The sequence below is a fragment of the Pipra filicauda genome, unplaced genomic scaffold (assembly GCF_003945595.2).
Source record: "Pipra filicauda isolate LSUMZ 115617 unplaced genomic scaffold, ASM394559v2 scaffold188_size1440453_pilon, whole genome shotgun sequence".
NCBI lineage: Eukaryota > Metazoa > Chordata > Aves > Passeriformes > Pipridae > Pipra > Pipra filicauda.
The window spans coordinates 416,634-426,097 of record NW_024104296.1 but is presented as its reverse complement, the minus strand read 5'-3'; the positions used below and the strand labels follow the sequence as shown (position 1 = coordinate 426,097).

The window sequence follows — 9,464 nt, the reverse complement described above, 5'->3', positions numbered from 1 at the left end:
GGACAGGACTGGACCCAGTTACTGCCAGTTACTGGCCTCCAATTAGACACTTCATGCCACTGACCACCCCCTTCAGCCTGTTCTCAGTCTACTCATCCAACCCACCCTCCATCAGCTTCACTGTGAGGGAAGCAGCTTTAAAAGCCTTACTGAAGCCTAGGCAGACAATGTCCACTGCTTTCCCCTCAGGTCCCAGTCTGGTTATTTCACCACAGAAGGCTGTCAGGGTTGGTCAAGCACAGCATCTCTTTCATTAATCCATGCAGCCTACTCTGGATCACCTCCCTGTGCCTGCAAATAGCTTCCAGGATGAGTTTTTCCATCACTTCTCCACACATCAAGGTAAGCATGGCCAGTCTGCAGCTTCCTGGCTTCCTTCTTCTTGCCTGCTAGTGTAAGGGAGTGGGAAGAGTGTGATGATACTCTTTCTAAGAAAAGAAAGCTGACAAGTGTCTGGCATCCCCCCTGTGTTCCAAAGGGGAGAACACGAGATCCAGCCATACAGAGAGCCCCCAACAACACTACATTGGTAATTTGAGGACTTCATTGCCATGTAAATGACATTCTTCAGTTTGAACTTCCCCAAAAGTGACTACTTTTCCCTCCACAGAAATAAAAATGTATGACATAAAGGCATAGAGCAAGAAAACAATAATTTTATTCTCAGGAAAACAAGGAATTCTACATGCTGATAAGGACATAGTGTTGTAGGCCAATGTAGAAACAAAAAAGTATATAGAAAATTAAATAATTAAGAAAAGCTTTCTTCCATTTAAGAGCTATTCCTTTTTAGAAAGCAGATGGTCTGGAGTTCAAAATACAATCAGATTTCTCCCTGACTGCCCCCATCCCCCATTACTTGATTAATTTTCCTCAAAGCATTTGGATGTAACTGATCTCCAATATTTGAATCAGCTAAAAAATAAATATGTCTTCTTGTCCTTAGGCTGAGCTACTGCATCTTGTAATAATATTCCAGTTGAAGTCTATTCAGTGTAAGGATTATTAATATTTTCTTTTATTAACATTCCTTTAGCTGAACTGTTTGAGGTCAGCTAAAAATGTTTTTTTTTTCAGTAAGAAGATATTCTGGATGAAAAAAAGTGTTCTATCAGTTGAGGAGGCAAACCCAGTGAAAACAAAGAAAATGTTGAATAGTTGGATATTTTGATTGCTGTTATTAACAAAGAACACTTTTTTGTGTTTGGTTGTTGGGGTTTTTCTGGGGGGGTGGTTGGTTTTTGTTTGTTCATTGGGGAGGTTTTTTTACGTACAAGTCCAGACCAAAAATATGTTCTAAATATTTTTCTCAGGTACCTGAATTAGCAGATTCTCTCAGTTTAAATAGATCCATTTCTTCAAGTCCACTTGGAAATGTGCACCCAATCAGTTGCTGCCAGGAAATTATTCATTTTTTGCAAGATGAAGCTACAACCAATGGCACAGCTATTTCTGCAGCATTATTGATTACCAACAAAGAAGACAGCTTCATGCATCAGAGCATGGAGAGTGAAGTGCTGCCCTGTTTTCTGTTTGCACCAGAAGAACCACTCAGCATTATCTAAGAGGGATTATTACCTGACTGGCAGCAAGAAAGCTTGATGAATCATTTTTCATTCCAAAGCTTATTAAAATGTGAAAGGGCTCTGCATTAGGTCCTCCCAAGCAAATCAGTGGAAAACTTTACTTCTTCGTGGAAGAACCTCCACCAGCATCAAATTTTATCTTCCACACAGCTCACTGCAAGTCCAGCCTGCATGCCAGAACAATTTCTACCCTCACTGGTAAGCAGCTAAAGCTTCTGTCAACTCCTTAGGAGAAAAGTTGCTCTCGAAACCACAGCTGGGACTTGCATAAAAGTTCAATTACCTCTGAGGGGCTAAAACTACTCCTGGGATTCAGGAGGTTCCCACTAACTTAAGCACAGAAAAGCAGTGCTGCCGTCAATAGAAAAGAAAGCCCCTTCCCACCTAGATCCCTGCACAGAAAGTATGCAGTAAACCCAAAATTGCTTCTGTGATGCATTCACACTAACTGCAAACCCAGCCTTGCCAAGAGAGCCCTGATTAAGTGCTGGAGACAAGCCAGATAGGAAATGAAGCATTTCTATGAAAATGATAGTCACTGGTTCACTTCTATTGGTTGCAAAGTTGTTTGTTTAAAGATGTTTCATTTCCCACCACACATTTAAAGTAAGCAGGTACACAGAAAGCTTTAGGACTTCTTTAGCCTTTCTTCTCCTCCCCACCTCTCTCAGTTCTTAAGCTTGTCTCAGCAACTTGCAAATGGTACATCCTTCTACCGCTGTACACATCCACCAATTCCCTTTTTCCAGCAGAACTGTGGACGAGCATGAGCTGTGCGTGGAATCACAGAATGGTTTGGTTTAGAAGGGATCTTAAAGATCACCATGTTGGGGTGGGCAGGGACACCTTCCACTATCCCAGGTTGCTCAGAGCCCCATCCAACCTGGCCTTCAACACTCCCAGGGATGGGGCAGCCACAGCTTCTCTGGGTAACCTGTGCCGGGGCCTCACCAACCTCACAGGGAAGAGTTTCTCCCTAATATCCAATCTAAACCTGCTCTCTGTCAGTTTGAAGTCATTCCCCCTTTTTCTGTCACTCCAGGCCCTTGGGAAAAGCCTCTTTCCATCTTCCTTGTGGGCTCTCTTCAGGTACTGGAAAGCCCCAACTGAGTCACCCTGAAACCTTCTCTTCTCCAGGCTGAACAATCCCAATTCTCTCAGTCTTTCCTCAGAGCCCAACTGCTCCATCCCTCTGATCAACTTGGTGGCCTCCTCTGGTTCAGCACTGACAGCAGAGGGAAATAGTGATTTGGACAGCCTGGCCTCAACATTTCAGAAGGGGTCGATTTTACTGCCTCTTGACTACATACTACATCTGCTACATCAATAAATTTATCATGGGGATTTCGTTTGCTTGCTTTTGAGCAAAAAAAAATGAAAGAATTTTCTTGGGGAAGAAAAACCACCATGTACAGTCTCTAAAAATGGGCCATTTTCAGCCAATTCAACTTAATTCATAATTTATCTTAATTGATGAGACAAGGAGTCTGTATAAGCAAGTGCATATTAGTGAAAAAGTAAAACGACCACAATGAATCACTTAATACATCTTCATGTGAAGTGGGGAAAGCATTCCTTTGACAGTGACTACTTTCTGTTAGAGCAAGGCAAGCTGCCCCACAGAATGGAGCAGAGCACATCCTGCAAGCTCTGGCCCCACACCTCCCAGCAGGGGCTGCAGCTGGAGCCTCCCAGCAGCTATCACAGTGAAGTACTTTCAAGGCAAGGTCTCAGTGACCTTCAGAATCACCGAATGGAATCACAGAATCATTAAGGTTGGAAAAGACCTCCAGAATCATCGAGTCCAACCTTTGACCAAACACCACCTTGTCACCCAGACCAGAGCACTGAGTGCCACGTCCACTCATTTCTTGAACACCTCCAGGGATGGGGACTCCACCATCTCCCTGGGCAGCCCCTTCCAATGCCTGACCACTCTTTCAGTAAGAAATTCTTCCTCATGTCCAACCTGAACCTCCCCTGGCACAGCTTGAGGCCATTTCCTCTTGTCCTGTCCCTTGTTCCCTGGGAGCAGAGCCCGACCCCCACCTGGTTACAACCTCCTGTCAGGGAGTTGTAGAGAGTGAGGAGGTCCCCCCTGAGCCTCCTGTTCTTCAGGCTGAACAACACCAGCTCCTTCAGCTGCTCCTCCTATTATTTACTCTGTAGACCCTTCCCCAGCTCCATAGCCCCTCTCTGGACACGCTCCAGCACCTCAGTGTCTTTCTTGCAGTGAGGGGCCCAGAACTGGACACAGGATTTGAGGTGTGGCCTCGCCAGTGCCCAGCACAGGGGGACGATCCCTGCCCTGGTCCTGCTGCCACGTTATTGCTGGTCCAAGCCAGGTTCCATTGGCCTCTTGCCCCCCTGGACACATGCTGGCTGTTCAGCCACTGGCAACCAGCACCCCCAGGAGAATGCTATGGGAGACCCATGTGAGACTTTGCTGTCACTTAAAGGAACACTCTTCACTTTTTGCCCTGCCTATACCTTTTGGTACCCGTTCCTCTCCCACTCCCCCATTTTCCACCACTGCCACTAATGTTCTGTGTAGCAACCGGATCTAAAGAATGATGAAGCTGGAAACCAGTTTTCAGCCAAGCTCAGGGGGCCAATCTGACTCACAGCACAACTTCAAGAACACCCAAGTAGACATGGGCTTGTTGGGAACATTAGCTGAGAGCAGGCAGAACTGCTCCTTTTGGCAGCAGATCATAACTCAGTCAGGGTAAGCTGGCTGTGAAGCCACATTCTCAGCCAAATACTTCTTTTAACTCCTCTCTAACAGCTGGAGCCTCAAAGCAATATACACTTAGCCAAGAGGCTGCAGATCTCCCTGGACTAAGGACCATGTCTTCATGTACCTTTATACTACCCCCCCAAAAAAAAGGTACCCGAGCTCAAGTGTCCTTCTGGAGCCATCTCAGCTTTCAAACATTAAATTATTATAATCACTATCCTAGACCCATGCTGATCATACCACATCAGAATTCAGCTCTTTCTCTCGTGCAGAAAACTGGCATATGTTTTAGGAGCATGTTTCCCTCCTAAGCATACCCTGTCCCCAATAACCAAGATCTTGGTTCTTTTCCCTCTGAACCCTATTAGGGCTTTCTGCCATCTGCTAGTCTGTGACAGATGCTTGTATAACTGACAGATCAAGCTAAATATAAGATATCAACACCCCCGTATGCTCTAAACATTCCAAGTTTAGTATTCCTATTGTACGTGAGGCCTAAATATAGCAAGATAAAACAAAAACATCTTTTATGTTGAAGTATTCTTAAGATTGATGACACCTCAGCATAAGGCCTCCAAAGCCGAGCAGGGAAGGGTGGGGACAACATCTCCTGAGGGTGTTACTGGGAGACGGAAAGCCTAATTTCCAACGCTGTAGCAAACACTTCCCCCAAATGAGAATGTCCTGACCAGCAGGTTGAACTTAGCTATGTTTACCACCATGGCTACAAAGCCAGTGTGCCATGGAAGCTCTGTGTTGGAGAACAGCACTGCAGACAAGACCAGCTCAGCCTGGGAGGGGACTGTCATATTTTCTAGGCCTGTAGGCCAGAAGCAGATGTTCCTCCTCTTGCTCAGCAGAGCAAAGCTGGCCTCTTTTCCAGGGCTCCAGGGACCCACATGGGTAGAAAAACTATCCTGTTGTCCTCCCCCCAAAGCCACAAGGCTCCTGTGTCCTCAGGGGCAGTGAAATCAAAGAACAGAGACCCTCTGCAGGCTGAAGAACACCCAGCAGACACAGAAATTACTGTCTCTGCAGAGCTTTTCACCTTGAAGTAACTCACAGTGCTTCATGTACTGCAAGTAGCTGCCATTTCACCCGCTCCAGAAACCCAGGGACCCCTCGGGTAAGCTGACAGCTGCTTAGGTAAGCTAGCAGGGGAAAAAGTACTTTAAATATGGAAGTGGAATACACCACTGAAAAAATGGTATCAGGGAGGAGGGAGGGGCACATTTAAATAAGGGGGCATAGATGCCCGCAGTGGACTTAGCTACTCTGACTTGAAGGCTTTGGCTTCTTGTGATTAGCAGTCCTCTTTTATTTTGACCCAAAACTACATTGATGACACAAATCTTACACTGTTTTCTGGTACCATTGCAATGCACAGATGCAGTCACAGTGCATCTGATGAACCAGAGCCAGAAATACCGTGACCTCTTCCTTCCAAGTCTTCCTCAGGAATCTCCTGCTCAGGCACCGTTTATGTAACAATATGAATTGTTTTGTGAATTGAAGTGCAACCCAAGCTTCTCACACTGTTTGGGCAGTCCCACTTACTGCAAACAAAACCAAGTTGCCTCTCCTGACTGTGCATTTCAGTTCCACTGAAGACAATGACTAAGATTTGGGTGACTTCAGCGAGCTTTAGAGTACAGCCCAAAGGACTGAACACCCATCTCCAACCACAGAGAGGTGGCTAAAAAGCAGGATGCTATGCAACATTAACCAGAAAATCCTCCCTTGCCTACCAGCTTCTTGAACATAAAGCACAATCACACTGAATGAAGCAATGAGGACACTGTGCCTCTGAACTAAAGAGTTACATCTCATTTTATTACAGGTCTCCCCTTCTGCATCTTGATAGAAGTTAACAAGCATGAAAATATCCACATGAAAATACCCCATTTCTCTGAGCACTCCTGTGCTTAAAACAGACGAAGCTACCTACAGCATATATTAAAATTCTACTCAGGAGAGTCAGTCAGTAAACCAGGACAGCAAAAGACAAGCCTAGGTACAAGCATACCTTCAACACAAGTCAGACTGGGCCTAAGTGCCCCCTGCCAGAGCTTCAGGTGAGCTGTCAGTGCATATCTGGTGTGTTGTGGAAGCCTCAAGTGATCAGATTAATTAAGTCCTACTAGTGCCCTCAGGATTATGACACCAAGCACAGCAGGCAGCAACAAATTGTAAACAAAGACACAGAAAATGGGTAGGCAAAATTCCTGCACCATGTTCAACACATCAAAACATTCCGAGGGCTGACAGACAAAGAATGCAAAGCCGAGGCTGAAGTAGTTTGTACAACCCAAGCCTCTCTGCACCAGAAGAACATGATGTACAGCACTGAAGTCCTCAGCGTTCACCTGCCCCTCCAACCCTGACAGATCCCACAGTGTAATCTTTCCCCTGCAAATCATCTGCAGAGCTTGCTTTGTTCCTGGCATGCAGAGGATAGGCAAGGTGATTTCTGAGCTGCAAGACGCAGCTCCACGCCTCAGAAGAACTTGCAATGTCTTGCTCTCTCCCATGCCTTTTCACTCACGTAGCACCTATTCCCAACACAAAAATGTTACCTGGAGCTGAATGAGTTTTGGCTGGGTTAATTGTCTTCACAGTAGCTGCTATGGTGCTATGTTTTGAATTTGTGCTGGGAACAGAATTGATGACACAGGGAGGTTTTAGTTCTTGCTGAGCAGACCTTGCACAGAGCAAAGGCCTCTTCTGCCTCCCACCCACCCCACCAGTGAGGGGCTGGCGGTGCACAGGGAGTTGGGAGGGGACACAGCTGGGACAGCTGACCCCAGCTGATCACAGGGATATCTCATACCATATCACACTCGCTGTCCTGTGCAGGGTCAGGAGTCAAACTTTGATGATCCTAGTGGATCCCTTCCAACTCAGGATATTCTATGATTCCATGATTCTATGATCTCACCGTGCTCAGCAATAAAAGCCTGGAGGAGGAGGAGGAAGTGGGGATGTTTGGACTGAATATGTTTGTTTTCCAAGTCACTGTAATGCCTGACAGAGCCGTGCTCTCCCGGAGGTGGTCGAACACTTGCCTGCCCATGGGAAGCAGTGAATGAATCCCTTGCTTTGCTTGCAGCCCACGAGTTTTCTCACTTTTACCCTCCAATTCTCTCCCCCACCCACTGTGGGGGAGTGAGTGGCCCTGTGGCTACTGAGGCTAAACCACGACAAGAGGTCATCTAGACCAACCTTCTGCTTAGAGGAACTTCATTATCAACGCTAGATCAGGTACCTGCAGCTTCATCTAGCCTAATCTTGGGAATTTCAAAGGCTAGAATTTCCAATACCTCTCCAGATGACTCATTCCAGTGCTAGACTACCCACACAGTGACTTCTTTTTTTTTTTTCCCTAATGTCCAATCTGAACCTCCGTAATCTCACTGGGGATTTTTCTCCATCTCAACGTTATTTCTCTTTCGGGCAGCTCCCATCCTTATCCATCAAACTCCCACACCAACACACACCACCTTGCCCTTACATTTTCAAAGGTTTATATGGGACATACAGCTGGAAAGCTCCTGTTAAATATGACCTAATTTGATTCCAAGTTTAGCACTACCAAGACATTTTCAGGGATGGGAATTTCACGGATTTGTGACTGTGCAGCCGTGTGATTTTATGAAATAGCATCCAAGTGCAGCATTTTCAGCGAGGCACTGCAGAACAGGATGTTTACAGGGGATGACTATTTTCCAGTGTTTCCAGGGTCCCCAAATCTATCAGGGACCATTTGGCTGCCTCACACCAACACAAATTTGTGATTCTATTTCCAGCCTGCCTGCATCACAGAAGGCCCATGGAGTTGTCAGACACCTACAGCATTATTTTGAAAGCATCACAGAGAGACTGTGAAAAAGGTTAGGAGATCTGAGCATCAAGTGCAATACCAGCCCTTCCAAATATGAAAGAAGCAAGCTGGGCAAGTCCTGCCTCTATGTTCTCAATGGAAGACAATAATCAAAGGAAACCTGCAAAGTGTGAGGATATAACTGCCCTTGGTCACACTGTGCAGCTCCCTTTGAATCCAGAAGGACCACAAGAGAATCTACCTCTGAGATAATGCAGTGGTACTTGTAGCACTGTTTTACTTCAGAGGAGAAAAAGCCCCAAACCTCGAAATCCATGTTAGAAAGATTTGATTATATATTCTGACATGAAGAACAAAATGAATGGGCATAAGGAGGCAGGAGATGCAGTGTAGGCGATTCTCAGCAAAGCACTTAACAGAAGCAAAAAATTATGCTTGAAATATAATTTGGACATAATAAGTGGATTGAAATCCAAACATAATTGCAAAAATGAACAGTAGCAATGGGCCACACGGTATCAGAGAGCACTAACACCACCTTGGAGGTGATAAGAGCTTCTTAATTCCATCAGTGTAAATACATGGATTTCAAAGGATTCTTCACTGAGTACATCAAGGCTAAAGGAGACCCATGGATTTCAAAACAATTTGGCATATTTAGGCAATGAAAAACTGGGTAAATTCTGTTGCCTGATATGGCCAAGCTGCCTGTATCCTTTGCAGGGTTTGTCTACACAGGGAAACGGGAGTGGGCAGAGAGATCCACTTAACCAGGGAGCTATGAAAGCAGTTTTACAGCCACATCAGAAATGAAGTGCCCAGAAGTCAATGAACTAATTTAAGACACAGCTTCTCTGCAGACGTACGTCCATGTCTACATAGTGCCTTAAATAGCACACAGTATGGATTCTCCAGCTGGGGCTGTGTAGACATGCTGCACAGATACCTCAAATTATTGCATTGATTTCTGGGATCATCTCCACTGAAAGCAGAGAAGGAACCTGGAACAATTCCATTCAAGTGTGACAAAAAGACCTCGAGGGTTCTATTTATGAAGAAGTTATTTCTGCCCTAATTTTACTCCCCCTTTTGCTTTCAGAGATCTGCCCAGTCTCTCTCAGACAAAATGTTACATCAAGTCCTGGTAAAGAAGCTGAGGGAAGTGACAGACATCTGCCATGCACCTTGAAGAACCAAAGAGCAGAGTGGGGAATTAACTGTCACTACAGGGAAAAGTCACAGTAAAAAGACACTGGGGAAAACACAGGATGTCACACTTTCCAATGATTAAACACTT

At 45.4% G+C, this 9,464-nt stretch overlaps 1 long non-coding RNA gene across 1 annotated transcript; it reads right to left on the bottom strand.

The window, feature by feature from the left end:
• Window positions 1–228: 228 nt before the first annotated feature.
• LOC120323044 lies at window positions 229–7,164 on the bottom strand. The gene is made up of 3 exons (XR_005563121.1): window positions 6,903–7,164; window positions 1,318–1,393; window positions 229–389 (listed from the first exon to the last, which is right to left on the bottom strand). It is a non-coding gene; the product is annotated as an uncharacterized LOC120323044 (long non-coding RNA).
• Between the last annotated feature and the right edge of the window lie 2,300 nt (window positions 7,165–9,464).